The 18401-nt window shown below is 43.9% G+C and overlaps 1 protein-coding gene across 2 annotated transcripts in view; it reads right to left on the bottom strand.

Annotated features, from left to right (window-relative positions):
- Nucleotides 1–18401, bottom strand: part of CDH23 (cadherin related 23) — a 1199511-nt gene that overhangs the window by 1117575 nt on the left and 63535 nt on the right. The gene's annotated exons all lie outside the window — the stretch shown is intronic.

Below are 18401 nucleotides of genomic sequence, written 5' to 3'. Positions count from 1 at the left end.
AGCAGCATTTGATTTACAAGCCCTGGACACACATGGTGCACTATACTAGGGTCTGACAAGTAAATGAAATAACCCAATTATGGAGTCACTAATCAGTACATCAATTTAACATAGGGAGCACTGTGGCACTGAATAGCAGTGGCACCGTGCCCAAAGCACCTAAACCAGAAAAACATATCAAAAACAGAGGAGGCAATCAGTAAAAATGGAAAGGAGACTCACGCCATTGGTACCAGGTCTAACACTGTCCATAATGTGCAGTGGATTGATACCAAGCCAGTAGACAGCTTTGCGAGCCAATGTTTATTGACAGCTGAGCCTCAGTAGCCAATGGCGCAAACCAGCCCCGGCACTTAAGTCGGACTGACCGGAGAAGGGGGAGGGGGGAGACACACGGTTCTGGTGGAAACACTGCTGATGCGCTTTTGTTACAACCCCCGGCCCAGCAGGGAAACCCTCGGGGCCTGATACGGCCAGTCCAGCCCTGTTGAAAAGTACTGTCTAACAGCCTCTTTCTGTACATGAATGTATGTTGTGTGATCACAATAGTCCCAAGAGATTCAACAGCAAGTAGCACGTTCACGTCTCATTAACCATCTAGCATGACCACACCGTTACAGCAGCTTAATATAAAGTCACATATATTTTCAGAAATTCACCCTAAATGGTTAAAACATGTGCATGCCAAGGTTACACAGCAATCAGAACCTTGTTGATCAAATAACCCAAAGATAACCTGGATAAGCAATCTGCTGCAAAATCTTTCTTTCCTGCAACATACTGAAGAGCATGCTAAAATTCCTAAAGCCTGTTCTGCTGCTTTGCAATCCGGGGAGTGGCTCTTCCACTATCTGTGGTACTGAATAAATCTACTAAAAGGTTATGATCAGTCCTGAGAATAAATATATTTCCCCACACAAAATTCTTGAAATATTGAGTACCCCACCACAAAGCAAAGGCGTCTTTCTCAATGGTAGAGTACGTGACTTCTGCACCTCTCAAGGCTCTAGAGGCAAAAGCCACAATTTCCTTGCTGCCATTCTTATTTCTTTGCATTAAAACCACACTTAGGCCTTTATTACTGGCATTAGTATTGATGATACTTACATCTCCAGTATCGAAAGGTTTTAGTGGTTCGACTGCTATAATCTCCTTTTTAATAAAATTGAATATTTTTTTACTTTTATTGTCCCAAACATACTTAACATTTGTTTTAGTAAATCATGCAAACATGATGTCTTGCTTGCCAAATGTTTTTACAAACTTTACATTTTACTCTATGAGACCAAGGAAGGACCATAACTGGTCTTTATTACTAGGCACAGGTGCGTTTTATATGGCTTCCACAATTTTGACCTGTGGCTCAATGCCTATTCCTGAGACAAAATGACCCAAATAATCCACTCTCTGGCAGAGAAACGTACATTTGTCTTTTTTAAGCGTAAGCATGCGGCTACCCATGCACCACAGGATGCGCCTCATGTTTCAACACTATGCGATGTTGAAAACCTTTCAACTTTACCAATTTATTACTAAAAACATATAGAAATTCATCCACCCATCCTTCATCAGTCACATGGTTGACCGTTTTGTTTGCGGAATCCAGAAATCTACGTTTGGACACCACCCTCTTGGGATGATTGCAATCTAAAATGATTTCAAGTTTACCTTGGTCGTTCCACCCTAATAAATTTGACCTGTTCTTCACAACATAAACCTGTGTAGTGGTGGCGCAGTAGTTAAATCGTAACTTAGCATCTATTTTCCCAACTACTTCTTTTCTTTTCCCACCAAATGAAAGGATTTTAATGCAAGAGTCCCGTAACTGTACTCCCTGAAGATGTTGTAACTCAGATTCATTTATCAGTGTAAATGGGGAACTATAATGTGCCATGACCCTAACTTCCTTTTCATTGACGGATATGACACAAAAAGGCCGACTTCTTCTCCCAACCTTGTCAACTGTGGCTACTTCAAATATACCCTCCTCCTCACATCTGTAGGAAGACAACATCAATACAACATTGTCATCGTCATCTGGAATATTTTCATCAAGTGCTTTGACAATTGGAACAGATCACGCACTGAAGCTTTGGATACCCTTGCAAAGTGACCTTCTTTTCCACTTTTAAACCAAACTGAATTGAGAGCAATACAAAAGTTAGTATTTCCTAAATGAGACTTACTACCACATAGAAAACACAGAAGATTATTTGTTTCACACGCGCTATCACTATGAGAATTTACATTCCTAGATTTATCAGCCTTGGATTTTACATTTTGTTTTTCACTTTCTTTAGTGACTAATTTAACTTCATTCATCTTTCAACAAGTGTTCATTTCCACCAGGCACATTTCAGAGTGCTCATTGCTCCTAGCAATACGCAAAGCAAGTTCAAGGTTAGGTTTTTCAGTCGACAACCACTTCTCCCGAAGTTTCCCTTTGTTAGTTCTCTCTATTAGCTGGTCGCGAATTACTTCATCCTTAAATTTGTGGTAGTTACAGGTAACTGCCAATGTGCTCAATGCTGCTACAACATCATTTATCGATTCACCAGAAAACTGAGTTTGCTGATTAAACCTTTGTCATTCCAAAACAATATTTTTCAGTGGATTAAATCTCTTATCCAGTGTTTTAATGATAAACACATATTCAGCCTGTAACTCAGCCTTCCTCACCACCACTTACATGCACATTAACTACCTCCAATGGAATTGTCTTTAAGCTATTTCTACCTTCAGATCTTAAGATAGATAAGATTCAAATACTTCAGTCATAGCCCCAACATTCTAGGGGAGGAGAACCTGGAGATTGAAGAAATGGAGGTGATGCTGCAATATTTTCCATAATAATAATAGTATTACTAAGCGTGGGTTGTTGCTGCTTACACACAAGCTGTAATATATGTATAACATGATAGCTAAATGCACAGTTCACTAGTAGTGCACGGTATTGAGAAAACCCTTCTATATTTTAATACAGGTGTGCCTGTGCACTGTAAAAAGTGCCTGTGACAAGCTGTTACTAATGAGATTGAATTTGGCTCCTCGTGTATTCCGGTTGGGAGTGAGGGAAGGTAATTAACTAATAAGTAATAATCAATTATGAATTAATTATTAATTTGTAATTACATATTCGATTAATTAATAATTATGTAAATTGTTTAATAAATATAGTTTGTGTTGCGTTTGTAGGGGAAAAGGGTGGGAAGCTATTTAATTCAAATTAATTACTAAATAATCAATCATTTAGTAATAATTATTTTATTTATCATTTAATATGTTAATTGTGTTATCTTTTTTATTTTAAATATATATTTAACTGTGTTGCTAAGTTTGTGGGAGTATAATGTGTGCTTTTAATTAAATGATCAATTAATTACAACATTGTAAATTTGAAATTAATTATAAAAATAAAAATGTGTTTTTTTAATTATATATATAACGTGTATAGTAATATTTTTATATTTTGGTCAATTAATAGACTTATCAAAATATTTTATGTGTTTGAAGTAAACTTCTTTTTTCTACTGTTGCACAAACTGGAGTGGGAATAATGATTTGACCCCTCTGGTTATAATGTTTTTCCCTTGTGTTGTACAGACTGGAGTGGGAATAGTAAATTTTACCTCTCCAGAGTCCAATGCTTTCCTTACTGTTGAACAGAGTGGAGTGGGAATCATAAATGTTACCCCTTCCGCATCCAATGTTTTCCCTACTGTTGCACAGACTGGAGTGGGAATAGTAATTTTTTCCCCTCCGGAGCCAACACTTTCCCTACTGTCGCACAGACGGCAAAGGAAATATTATATTTAATTTTTTTACAGAATTTTTAGTATTTTTATTGTTTAAATATATGTATTATTACTATTTGTTATTTTTTATTTTATTTGATCTGTGTACATGTGTATATTTTTTTATTTTTTATTAATATTTTTAGTAAATGAATTTTTTATATATTTTTTCATTTATTTTTTCATTTTTGTGTGTTCTATGTGTTCATATAAATATTATATATATATATGCGTGTGTGTGTATATATATATATGCTTTCTATATTAACAAATTAATATAATGAAATATATATTTAATATTAGTAGTTTGTTATAGATATGTATATATAAAATTACATACTTGTTTTATAGGTGTATTTTTACATAAGTATATATTTATTTTTAATATTAAATGTTACTTAAAATATGTAACACACATTATATATAGTTATGCATTAAAATGTTTACATTTGACTATTTTAAACTGTGTATTTATTGAAAAATTATATTTTGGGCTTATTTTGAACAATATTAGTGTAAACGATAATTTTAAATCGATATTTTTGGACTTACCTTTATAAGTATAGAAAAACAATAATTGTGTCAACAATATTTGTGTGCTCAATATTATGCCACTGATTTGTGTGGAAATTTGCTCACCTAGTGTGTTGATTTATTTTGGCCGAATTAAAGTATTTCTTTCCACCACACTTCAGAATTACCCCAAAATGTGCTATATTTGTACTTTACATATTCTGAAATATCTGCACAGTTCATTTACAGACATTTACATTTTGTTTTGTGCTAGAAAAAAAAATTACATCCCACAGCACACCCTGAGTAGCCAGCATGATTGCCACATAAATCCTCTAACTTTGATGTCAGAGAAAGAAAAGTAAACACCAAGCTTACTGGAAGACAGAGCCTGGCATTTGATCTCTGCTTTTGAATGCACAACAAATGTGACAAGATAAGAACAAGATTTAAAGGCATGTTTACGGAAATTCAGTACTAGTGGAAGAATACAGTAAATAGGATTTGGGCAAGGGAGGGGACGAACTCAAGTTGGACAGGTTAAAGGAAATAAAGCCAGCAAATAGAAAGCAAGCAAATGTGAGTTACAAACCAGAAAGCTAATAGTAAGCAATGGGTGGAAAGCATGACCAGAGAAGCTTTCTGATTGTCCCCAAGATGTTGTTAGCAGAAAATACAGCTGCACTGTCTGCTAAGCTGCTAACAAATTATTGGAAAACAGAAGACCGCATTTGCCTATTAAAATTGTCCATAAATGTCTGGAATGTATATTTGGTTTAACGGAAGACTTGAAAGATTGATTTGTCTCATAGTATTATGGATATAATTCATGGCAAAAACTAGACCTTAAACTTCATTTAAACTAAAGCATCAGTGAAAGCTCAATGGATTTTAAATGTTGATATGAATACATGGCAACATGAAATTGGCACATGGAAGCATATATGACCACCTTAACCACGGTCTGAGTGAGACAGAAAATGGACACGGGGACCAAATTAAAAGTTGCTCCAGTTAGAGAATCGGATGGCCAATAAAGTGGCACACATTTGCAAATTGAGGCACATTTTAACGTGTAAAGAGATGCTGTATAGGTGCATTGCAAGAGGTGTGGCGGAGTGAAAGCATTTGTGCTTATTGCAGACAATGATGGTGTTAATATGAGGGAAATCAACAGTAACAACCAGCAAACCAGAGCATAAAACATGCCCACAAAAACCTGCCCACACATTGACCTGTCAGATCAACCCTTCTGGCACTGCCAGACTGCCATATAGTCTAGGCCGACCCTGCCCCCTGCATGAGAGTATCAGCAGCATGACAATCATTAACATTATAAGTGGGAAACTGGAGAGTGTGAACAGTACCCTGGTGATGGATGTTGTTGGTTTGGAAGCACTAGTAGCATCTCCATTCTCAAGGAAATAAAGCTGGGCACCTGGCAATCCCATAATTGATCTTGGGCCTCAGTGGAAAAGGATGTTGTGAGTTTTAGTAACACAGGTTGGATCCAGACTCCTGCTGTGTGCTGGTGTCTCTCCTTTCTTCGCCTACCTATCTGAACCTTTCCAAACAGGGCATCACCTTTGGCCGGTCTTAGAAACTGGTTAGGAATTAAACTGTGTGTTAGAACTGGGAATCTCTAGTTGGCACAGGTATGCACTTGCGACAAGCAGGGACTCTCAATTCTAAGTCAGAGTAAGGGGATCACCCTTTCAAATAACCCCTGCTCACCCTTTAGGTAGTGTGGCGCAAGCAGTCAAGACTATTCTCAGGGCGTCATAGGTTAAGCATTTGTGAACACATACAGTAATACAATGACACACCACAAATGGACACCAGTCAAGGTTATATAAAAAATAGTTTTCTTTATATAAGGCTTAGCACAAGACCAGAATAACGATTAAAATGACCACAGTATTATTTTAAAGTTCAATGTTCTTGTAAAAAGGCTTAAAATGCAAAAATAGGCTTCTTTTACTCAATTCTGGCTTTGTACGGTTCGTACCTGGGTGCACGGCTCGTCCGCATTAAAAACAAAGAAAGTACGAGTCAAACAATCGGTGCGGACTCCGGGGTGCGGGACGTGCACACTGCGGTGCGAACAGTATCTTTAGTTCGTGGGGTCCACGACGACAGTGCGGGACATGTTGATGGGTCCGGGTCGTAGTTCGGCAGCGTACTCGGTTTGGTCCGGTCGCGGCGTCGGGACGCGGCGTTGGTACGGGACCTTCAGGGGTACGTGCGGATGATCCGGATCAGCTTGCAGAGTCCGTGGCGTCGGCGTTCGAGCCGTACCTTCGGTGCGGATGGGCGGAGACACTTCTCAGCGCCGTACAGCGTACGGGGAGGATCAGCGTACTGCGGCTTCTCGGCTCTGAGCACGGCACGGTGCAGTACGTTAGCAGCGTACGGACCGTACCTGCGGGTCGATGGAGCTTGGGTCCGGCGTACAGGGTTCGGCAGCCAGGGTTGTACGTCTCGAATCGGCGGGGAAGGTTAGGTGCAATGCGGCCGGGAGGGATACGGCGCGTACTAACGCTTTTGGATCAGCGTAGACGCACGGTGCCGGGCGGCAAAGACACGGCATTGCGGCGGATGGGGTACGAGGCGTACTGGGGCCAAATCCAGCGGGAAACAAGCACAGATCGTCCAGGCAACTCAATTTTGGAAGGCAGATGAGTCCAATGGTCCTGGGACTCAGTTCAGGGGGCAAAGCTCTTCTTCCAAGCCCTTGGAGACAGTTGAAAAACAAAGTACAAAGTCTCTTTCAGTCTTTTCCTCTCCTTTCTCAGCAAGGCACCAACTGCAGGCCAATCCCCCAGGTCAGGGAACGTTACTCCTCCTTCAGCTTCTTCCAGGTCCTTCTGGTCAGGCAGAGTTCCTTTGTGGTTCAATCAAGATCTGATTTCTTAGGAGCAGGGCTCCTACATTTATACCAAGTTTCTTTTGTCTTTACAGGCCAGGGGGGCCTTTGCATAATCCCAGTCCAGTTCTTTTCAGTGAGGAGCACTTTGTTGTTGAGACTCTGGCTTCTTCTTTCAGCAGGCAGGGCAGAGACATCAGACGCTCCCCAGGGGGTGGAGCCAGCATTGTGGAGGCAGAGCACTGTCCTATTCAGAGTCAAGGTGCACTCCTCCCACCCATCCTGGTGTAATCTTCTTATTCACCACCTGGCAGCCCCAGCCTGTCTCCTGGAACTTCCCGGCCCTGTCACTCAAGCTACACACAAAGAAGATAGCCCTCCCCTCCAGAGGCGGACTGAAATGGTTAAGCAAGCAAATGCTAACTTTCTAAAAGTAGCATTTGCAAACCCAGGATATTAAAATAACCTTCACTAAAAGATGTATTTTATTATTCTGAGTTCAGGCATATTAAACACGAATTTCTACCATGCTTCCTGAGCCTGCTAGGATTATAGAGTGTTATAATCTAGCAGCCCATTCTGGCCTATGGAGAGCAGGTAGCCTTCAATAGTGAAAAACGAAAATGGCTGTAATTCACTATTAGGACATGCCACACACCTCAGGGCATGTCCTACCTTATCCTTACAATGCACCCTGCCCTAGGGCCTACCATAGGGGTGACTAACATGAAGGTAAGGGAAGGTTTAGGGACTGGCAAGTGGGGACACTTGCCCAGTCAGCATGACAGTACCCGTACCAGACTGCATGCAGGTTCTGCAATGGCAGACCTTAGACACATTTTACCAGGCTGCTTCTGTGGGTGGCACAACCAGTGCTGCAAGCCCACTAGCAGCATTTGGATATACAAGCCCTTGGCACCCCTGGTGCACTCTACTAGGGACTGATAGTAAACCAAATAGCCAAATATGGAAGTCAATTCACATAATATACTTTACCATAAGGAGCACTTGCACTGTGGCACTGGATGGCAGTGGCACAGTGCCCTGAGCAGCTAACACCAGCACAAAAATACATTGAGGCACAAACAAAAATGGAAGGGTGACCCACGCCAATGGTGCCAGGTCTAACACTGTGGACTTAGCCTCATCTAAGAGGAAGCATTTTACTTCTCTACGTGCAGCAGGCCCACCCTGTGACTGACCTCATGATGATTTGGTCCTAATCACGTTGAACGGACAGAAAAACACACACAGTAGTAACACAATATATGCAGGCCCATAGCAGAACCTTCCTTAATGCACTGTCATTCTGGCCGGCACAAATGTAGTGCCACTTCTATAATGCAAAAGAGGAGGATGATCTGGTGCTAGAGTACATTTGGAAAAGGAGTACTGTTTGAAAGCTGATGGAAGTGTGGGGAATACTGTCTGTTTTTGAACTCCTGTCTGACTTGGAGGATGTCATATTCTGAAATTATGTGAAGTGGGATGGTAAGGCAATATTTGATCGCCACCTACTGGTAATTTTAAATCTCTACTAAAAGCTGAAAAGCGAATTTTACAGTGAATAGGAGGCACACCAGAAAAGTGCTCAAAAACCTTACGCTATACCTTGCTCCTTTGGAGACACTTTTTACATGTTAATCATTTCTCAATGGATTCTATGGCGGGACCAGAGGCTCAGATTATGCTTTCTCTATTTCTTTACTAATCAACAGCAGCCAATGAGAGAAAAGTAAATATTACTCAAAAACTGCATTACCCATGAGGCTTTGAACCACGCCTCCTTAATCAACCAATAACATGAGAGGTTAGCATACAAAATAATGAGGCACCATCTTGGCTTCCTCTTTCTTTGCTGCTCCGCAGTCAAGATAAGTGCCTCATTATTTTGCTCATGCTTTATCTGTGATACTTTGTATTGCGATTTCTATATTTAATGGTTTAATGAGTTATTCTTGTGTAATTACGATTATTGCCGTGTTTTACTGTGCTTGTAGTGCTCTCGCGCCGCGCTGTGTTTGGCGTGCTCGATCGCGCCCTTTGCCGTTTTCCCCCTCAGCGCATGTTGCGCTGCAACTTTCTACCGCTTTATTTGGCCAGAAATGTTTTATTTAATTGCAGTGTGCCCGCATTGAACTTTTCACTTGCGGTGCGAGTTCGGCTACATTCCGCGCTTTGCGCGGTGCTGGGGGTTGGCCCCACCCCCTCAAAAGGGAGCGAGGCGCACGCCGGCTCCCATTCGGGAAGCCTGCGTGCGTCTCGGGAGCCTGCACGCGTCAATTCATGCGTGCAGCCCCGCATTACACAAGCTGGGAGTACGCCTCTCCCGGGCTGGTTCTTGGGAATAATCACGCAGCTGGCAGACGGCGGAGTCAGTACCGGGCCTCCAGACAATCAAGCAGCATCTTCCCTTTCACCGCTTGTGACTAATTAACTCCTGCAGTCCCAGTTATCTGGGAAAATTAATTTTTGGAAACCCTTGGCCAACTAGGCAGACAGGGTTCTTACACCCTCGATTAGTCCTATTGGCAAGGGCTATTTTGGTCATAAGCACCAACAATTAAACCTAATCTGTTCAGGCAAAAACTTCTATTTACTTCATGAGTAGGATTGGAAGTTTATTTTCTTCCTCAGTAACAACCCTTCACTTTTTTTGGGAGTATTGTCCTTACTCATAATTTGCCATATATTTTATTTAAAAGAACCATCCTAGGAATCAACAGTCACTGAGTTCAAGAAAAATACCCCATACTTTGACAGGTGTATATAAACCCCCTGGTCACAGTAACTACACGGGGGCTGCGCTCGAGAAAGTCATAGAAGCAAAGATCGATAGGTAGATATGAGGAGAAAGCAGACCTGCCCAGCCTCGACCGTGCTCACAAATTTTTTGGGCTGATTAATGCGTTACTGAATTTGAGCTTTAACTCGAGCACCTTCTTTATTTAGATCTGTAAGTGCTTCCTGTTGAGGTTAATTTTGTGACAGGAGCATCGTGCCAGAATGAATCCCGCCCTGCATTGGCAAGAAGATGCGTGCACCCGAATTCCGTTCCGCCGCGGTTCGCGGAAGTTTCAACATATTCGCGTTCCGCGTGGAACGCGAAAATGCCGAAATTTCGCAAATTCTGTGAGCGGAACGGAATTTGCCACCCACTCCTAGCTGTAAGTGTGCCTGTCCTGGGGCCCCTCAGCAATTGATTAAAGTGGTGGTCTTTATAGATTTAATCAAGACTTTTTTTGGTGTTACCAAGGAGCTCTCTTCCAGATTAGCACATAAATCTCCCATTCCAATGGACAGGAAGGATTTCTTAATAAAGGTGAGCCAAGATATTTTGCTAGCTCCCCTGAGGTTTACCACCTCTCTTAGTTCCTCTCTGTACATGGAAAGTTCTGGGGTGCTCCATAGGCGACGCCAGTAGAGTAGAGGTCTAAGCGCGACCTCCACAGACAATGGGCTAACACCCATATCCATTCTGACCGGGGTTAGTGGTGTCCCGTCAACTGTCTAAGTAATGAATTTTCAGTCCTAGCAAGCTGTTCGGAAGACCTGTGGCCCCATAACTCCGCTCCATACAGGATCGCCCCTCTGGCTTGCCCCTTGTAGATTTTTAGCACCAGCCTCAACATCTTGTTTGCACACTTCCTCTGCTATTTTGCAAGGCCCCCAGACGTTTGTGTCAGCTTGAGAGAGGCCTTCTTAATTTGATCACCCCACTCCATTTTCTCGTTAAGTGATAGTCCCAGAATTATCAGTGGACCTTCCTTTTCAGTTACCTGTGTTCCCGTTGCTTTTCCAGGACCCATTGGGACCCCCTCATCCTCTGGTCCGGCAGAACCAGTTATCCCTCATCGTTTGGATGATCTCAGGAGACACGAAAGAATTGATGGCCTTTCATCAGCGGCTGCCGAGTTTATACATCAAGCTTGTGCTCCATCCACCCGCAAGCGATATTCTGCTTCATGGAAGCGATGGGCGGGTTGGTGCCTTCAACGACAGGTGGATCCCGTGGGATCAGATGTGAAGGAAGTATTACATTTCTTATCTGAATGTGCTGAATCAGGGTTTGTAAACAGGTCTGTTAATAATTTCAGGTCAGCTCTCTCGGCTGGTCATAATCACATCGATGGTAAGCCGGTGGGGATGCATCCCCTTGTGTGTAGGTTGCTGAAGGGTATCAGAGTGGCTTGTCCGCCTCGTCCCAGATACACTACTCTATGGGATGTTTCTAAAGTCTTGTCTTTATTAGAATCTTGGCCAGATACCAAAGATTTATCGTTAAAACAATTGTCTGCTAAACTTACTATGTTGTTATGTTTAATCTCCTGTACAAAGTTTTCTGATGTGCAGGCTTTGGATTTAGCAGGAAGGATGTTCTCTCCACAGGGTGTGTCTTTCGTCATTTCTAGGAGGACTAAGACCATGTCACGTTCGGTTGAGTATCCTGCCTTTCCTCACAATGACAAATTATGTGTTTTAAAATGTTTAAAGGTATATGAGGAACGCACATTAGCTCATAGTTCAGATCCCTTGGGTCAATTGCTGTTAGCATTACAGAAGCCTTTCCGTCCAGAATCAGCGGCCACCTTGGCGCGTTGGGTCAGGTGGGTTATGTCTGAAACAGGGATTGACATTTCTGTTTATGGTGCACACTCCAACGGAGGGGGTATGGCCTCTAAAGCATATGTTCTAGGGTCTTGCTTAGAAGACATTCTGAAAGTTGCAGATTGGTCCTCGGACTCAATGTTTAAAGTGTTTTATTATAAACCTATTACGCATGTTTCTTCTGTTGTGGTTGGTCAGCTTTGAACCAGCATAATCTGAGCCCCTGGTCCTGCCATAGAATATAAAAATTTTCAGCTGTCGCGACAAGAATTTTAGATTCTATTAAGGACACGGAGGCGAGGATTATCCCACCCATTGGGACAGGTAAGAAGTCAACTGTCATGTTGCAAGATACTTAACTACGCAATTTTATTTTCCCACCCTGAGATATCAAACCTTTTGGGTTCCCTATTTTCAAGCTTGTTTCTGTTTCAGGAACTGATTCCAAACAGAATTAAACCTACGATGATCTTTGGTATAGATCTCCTCGTCGTTGGAGGAAAGCTGTCGTATCCAGGTCTATTGGGATGTACTGGATCGGCTGTTATTGCTCTCCGTTGAGTCAGGACTGTTGTTGTTGATTTTTTTTCCGGACTCTTTAAGAACTGTTTTTTCCACAGAAAGAGGAAGCCAAGATGGTGCCTCATTATTTTGTATGCTATCCTCATGTTATTGGTTAAGGAGGCGTGGTTCAAAGCCTCATGGGTAATGTAGTTTTTGTGTAATGTTTACTTTTCTCTCATTGGCTGCTGTTGAGTAGTAAAGAAATAGGGAAAGCATAATCCTCACCTCCGTGGCCTTAATAGAATCTAAAATTCTTGTTGCGATAGCTGGAAAATGTTGCATTTCAGAGGGCCAATGTAAGCTGTCTGCCCTTTGCAAGACTGAGCCACTCATCTGTTTCACTGGTTACCTAGGACGCATTACACACAGTCCCCCAGGGATTCATGTCTTTTGCTACCACGTTTTATGCTTGTAGGTAACTAAGCAACACAGCAGGGGCTACAGATTACTGTGTTTCCCCTTCTGTAACAAGGATAGTGCCAGCGCACATCTTACACTGGTACGATCAGATGGTGGAGGACCGTCCACCAAATTTGCTGCTTGGTAGGGTGTGATGTGCAGGAAACCGCTATCTTTAAAGTGCTTGCTCAGCAAACTTTTTTGTTCAGAGAAAACACTTTGGGCCTGATTACGAGTCCGCAGCCCGTCCGCCAGATTATGAGTTTTCTCGTTGTCTGGCAGGCAGTCCATTGGCATTCCCATGGTCGTGCCTTCGAAAAATGCACAGCAGAGGGAATGCCAAAGCGAGTTCCTGCATGGCATGGACTGTTAAGTCCATGTCGTGCAGGAGCTGGGCGTGCATGCAGACAGGGGGGCACACCATGTGCCCCCTGAATGCATCCCCATGGCCTGAGGCAACAAGGGGCCCTATATGTCCCTCTAGTTTCCTCACCGCCAGCTGTTTCATGGAGTGAATACCGCCATGAGACCACTGGCAGTAAGGAAACTCGTAAGATGCTTGGCGGGCCTGAGCGGCCCTGCCAAGCATATTGCAGCCTCACACCGCTGCGCCACCACCAGGGATTGTGAATCCATGGCAGTTGCAGCGCCTATGGACCACCAAACTCACAATCTAGCCGTTTGTTTTCTCTGAAGAAAAAGTAAATGGCCCCGTTTCTGAGAAATCTTTTTCCCTGTGCATGGTGCGGGAGACATCCATTACAACGAGGTCTTCACACCGCGATACGTTTACAACGTGGCCATTACAACGCAAGTCGTTAAAACGACTTGCGCTGGATGGCGCTATACACTAAGGAATAGTATGACTTACTATTCCAACACCTTCCCTACTGTTACGTAGACTGGAGTTGGAATAGTAAATCATACTATTCCCAAGTCCAGCGCCTCTAGCGCAAGTCGTTGTAATGACTTGCATAGTAAAAACTGCGTTTTAAATGTATCGCGGTGTAAAGACCGCGTTGTAACATCATACATTCGCATGGTGCTATTTAAGATTGTCCCTGCCAGTATAACTTGAACAGCAGACACAGCTATGGAGGATAAATAAAGGTCAATAGGGTGGAATGACTATGATCCACTGGTCCTGTACCAGATGGCCGGCTAAGGAAGCGACTGACATCAGCAGAGCCAGTGGGGGCTCTACCAACAGTACCCTAGTTGCTCTCCTGACTGTAAACAGAGCCGAGGAACATCAGGTGTGGAGAAGCATGAGACCCTCCAGTTTAAGGTGTGCCTCCCGCTCACACAAGTCCTAAGTGAGGCCTTTAGCTTCTTGTTCTCCATTTATGCACGAGATCTCCTAGCTGCAATTATATAGAATGAATCTACAATCTAAACACGCAAATATTCAGCTTGTAAGTTGCTACAGCAAATATTCTAGGCATTTAAATGTAATTAAATCTCAAAGCCAGCTTTATTATTTGAAATTTGTACTAAGATAAAGATAGATTAAAGCCCTACAGCATGGAATTCCCAGGAGCCAGTGTCCGTGTTCATTCCTATATCAATTAGGAACCGTGACTTTCAAGCAGATCAAGTTTAAAAAGGAATATGAAAAACGCACAGATCTGTTTAATTGGCAAGTGGCATTCTTCCCTTAGAGGTGCTTTCATACTTACTGCAGGACTGGCATTGTGATGTTACAGGCCACCTGTAATAAATGTGTGCACCAGAGCCGTGATGTTATTTTCTTATTACATGCGAATAGTGATCTCGAAACTGTACTGTAATATATTGGAAAATGTACCTTAACGGAACATTGTATGGCTATTGAAGGTTACTGTGGAGTTCCAAGGTAACTTTGAGGCATGGAGCTGCAGGCCGAGTGCCTTTAGAAGGTCACAAACTGTCACGTAGTTGCAATATCACAATTAATGTGCAGGTGGGGTATTTCATCCCATGTAGTAAGTGGGTCTCTCCGCATTCTCAGTCAAGAAGGCACCGTAGTGGAAATACTTCTAGAGTGAAAAGCCTGCTGCAGTCAATTCAGAGAGTTGTCTGCTACCCAGCCTTGCATGGTGGCTAGGAACATCTTGGGTGGAGCCTCCCCAATCCCCACTTCCCCCTGAATGCCCTACCTCGGGCCTCCGCTTTTGTAATGGTCTGTGTGCTCTTAGCAGTGGCCACCAATAGCGGCTGGTGTCGGGTAAAAGTGGCGTAGCAGCGCACGAGGGGAGTCAGTAACAAAACAAACAAATAAAAAAAACAGTACCTGCCGCTGGCCGCTCTTCTGCTCCTCTAGGCACAGGTTGAGGCTCCCAGACTCTCCTACAGACAATCCAGATGCTGAGCTCCAGGTGGTAATAACCACGACAGCAGCGTCAGGTTTGGGGGGAGCAGGCTGGTTTTGCCTTTCATCAGGGGCTGGGAACCTCTGCCTGCTGTTGTTCCCACCCAGAAACGCAGCTGAGTTGGAGAGATGTCAGTGAGCATGTCGGTTTCACCTTCGTATGATTGCCGGCCAAACTGACATGCGCACTGACAACAGTGCCAACCTATCCTCCACCATTTATCGTGAGGCCCGCCCCTAAAATTCTGCTACCAGCAAAAAATACAATTATAATAAAACTGTTTTATTATCATTTTATTTCTTGTTATCCTCTGTGGGCGGAGGGGCGATGCTCCTCTGCCATAGCGGAGGAGCCTCTGCTGGTGGCCGCACTGCCAGTTTTTGCTGGTCTCTCCTGTATGTCGGGGCAAGGGGTTGTGCTTCTCAACAGCAGTAGGAATGGGTGCAGCATGCTGTTGGTCACCCCAGCCCCCTGGCATATCTATAGCTTTCATGATTAACTGGAGTGAAAGGAGGGGGTGAGATGGGCAGCACTACACTTGTACTGCATCAAAGGAGCAAACACTGCATTGTTTGGGACCCCCTCCTCTTGTAGGAAACGCTGTGGAGAGAGAAGATTGAAGACCTTGATATTGGTCACTGACAGTAATAAATAAGATTTGCAGATCCCAATGTCTCCTTTGCCACTGGGAGTGCCAGCAGGAAGTAGACAGAGTAGGGATTTTGGGGGCCCTAGGCAGAATGGGAATGTGCAAGGCCCCTCCAATTTCCATACAACCTGACACATTCAGGGCTGTATGCATCTCAATAGATGCCCCTCCTCCTGCTCATCCTCCTCCTAAAGCTGCGTTGTGCCAACCCCTCCTGGGCTGCAGCCCTTACCTTCTCAGCCACCTACAAGCACCTCTTAGCAGCTCATAAAGGGCTGAATGTGTGAGAGTTACTTTTTATCACAAAGGGTTAAAACTGCTGCGGGACAATGAGCATCCCATTGTGCCTCTGTATGGGCAACAAGGTAGGAGGCCTGATTGCAGGGAAAACCTGCAGAATGTGCCTCCTTGCAACTGGGCCCAAAGGAGGGCCCCCGTCCGATAGGTCTGGCCTCATTATACCATGGTTGTGAGGCCCTCAGCTGGGCACAACTGCAAGGAGGCACCTTTCTCTCATATTAGATGAGTGGGGGTTAGGAGAGGACCAGAGTGCCATGTTCTGGCTGTGACGCACTTGTACAGGACCCCATGTTCGTGGGCTGAGAGAGGGATCTGAAAGATCCCTGGCGTTTCATCAGGACCAGAGGTGAAGTGGGAGTGATGTAAGTGCACGAAGGTAGTTACATTAGAGGGGTGCCATTAGCCCTCTAAATTGTCAAGGGGGAGACCGCTTCCTATTGTACTAAGAGTTGCAGCTATGATTTAATAATCAGGTATGCCCTCTGATCGTGACCTAAAAGGGGAGCTAACAGTGCTCCATGAGCTATAGGCGTAGGGTGCCCGCACCTTCTTGGGGGTTTAACAGCTCGGAGCTGGCATCTGGACGGGGCAGGTTTCTTGTGCCGACACCTGAGTTAAACCCCCAAGAAGGTGCGGGCACCCTACGCCTATAGCTCATGCAGCACTGTTAGCTCCCCTTTTAGGTCACGATCAAGAGGGCATACCTGACTATTAAGTGATAGCTGCAACTGTTAGTACAACAGGAAGCAGCCCCCCCCCTTGACAATTTAGAGGGCTAATGGCACCCCTCTAATGTAACTACGTTCGTGCACTTACATCACTCCCACTTCACCTCTGGTCCTGATGAAACGCCAGGGATCTTTCAGACCAACCTAGGCGTGAAACATGTCGACCTTATAAAGTTACCTGGGCACATTACGCCTCTGCTGGTAACTCCCAACCTACGGGTTTTTTACCCTGCCAAGGGTACCTCTCCATTAAACGCTTTCTTGGTAACCCTTAGGCAGTTTTAATACGCACTGCATGCACGATATCACCCTTCACAGAGGACTTTTACCCACACACCCACATGCACCCACCGGCTGCTCTCTAAAAGATCGCCACGAAAGAGACCCTTCGGGGAACCCGTAGGGCATTGCACAACCGGCCCAACGAGGAGCAACTGCCCAATGATGAAGCATGACATCCTTCGGTGTGTGAGGGCAACAAGAGACAATTTTTGTCTTTTCCCCACTTTTCTCACAGAGTCCGTGACCTAGTACCCTTCCCCCTCACCCCTTTCTGTCTTTTTCTTTCCGTTTAGTGAGGGTCTGACTTTGTGCAACACTCACTTTGGAACAGTGCCCCCCTTTTGATGACTTCATGGTCTGTTTTGGAGCACGGGCACTGGACTATTAACTAGCTCCTGGTCCCACCCTCTCCTTTATTGACTTAGCAGTCAAGAGCCTCACACCTAGATGCAAATGCAGCAGAGGGGAAACAAAGGCTCACACCTTGTTAGCACTTCACACATACTTAAGAGAGGCAGCTTTGCACTTTGTTCAGGCTCTGTTTAAGAGATATGCATGCGCTGTAAGAATGTCAGATGTGTTGGTGTTTCCCTGTATTTACACAGAATAAATGTATTATATAGCGCTTACTACCCCTGAGGAGGCGTTGAAATAATTTAAGTATCACTATTTTTTTTTTTTAAACACAATGGGTAGAGGAAGTTTACGCTGACAAAAGGCAACACTGTTTTACGTGTAGCTTAGAAAAGTGTGAATCTTCTGCCTAAATCAGGAGAGTTTGCATGTTTACTCGAAACGTGCTGAAGTGTACTAATGATAGACCTGCTAAACATATATGTGAGGGCTTAAGAGCTGATGTCACTTCTCATGATACCACTTCCTGTGATGTCACGTGCTGTGATGTCATGTACCACGATGTCACAAGTCGCAATGTCACACGCCGCGATGTCATGAGCCGTGATGCCACTTGCATTCTGATTAACTAGGTTAGTCCCCCCACTTCTTTTTTAAGGACTTGTGCCCTGCATTTACCCACATAACTGTATCGTCAATGTGAACACATCACAGGACTGCTCCCTTTCTTAGAAGGCTGGCTGTTTCACACACGCACATCCCAACACAAGTGTCACCAATCAGGGGACTCTGCAAATAAAAGTGAGCAGGGCGCGCATGCTCAGAGTCCAATTTTACAACAGCTCAATTCTCCGTGTCGTTTTTCCAAAGCACAATTTGATCCATACGCAGGACACATCAATGTCTCATGAGAGCGCATGAACAGCTCAAGGCCTTAAACAGTCAGTGAATGCATTGTGTGAATGCTGTGCTTAATTTGAGCCGGTGCTTTCT

This window comes from Triturus cristatus, chromosome 1_2 (genome assembly GCF_964204655.1).
Source record: "Triturus cristatus chromosome 1_2, aTriCri1.1, whole genome shotgun sequence".
Lineage (NCBI taxonomy): Eukaryota > Metazoa > Chordata > Amphibia > Caudata > Salamandridae > Triturus > Triturus cristatus.
The sequence above is the reverse complement of the archived record's forward strand: the minus strand, read 5'-3'. Positions and strand labels throughout refer to the sequence as shown.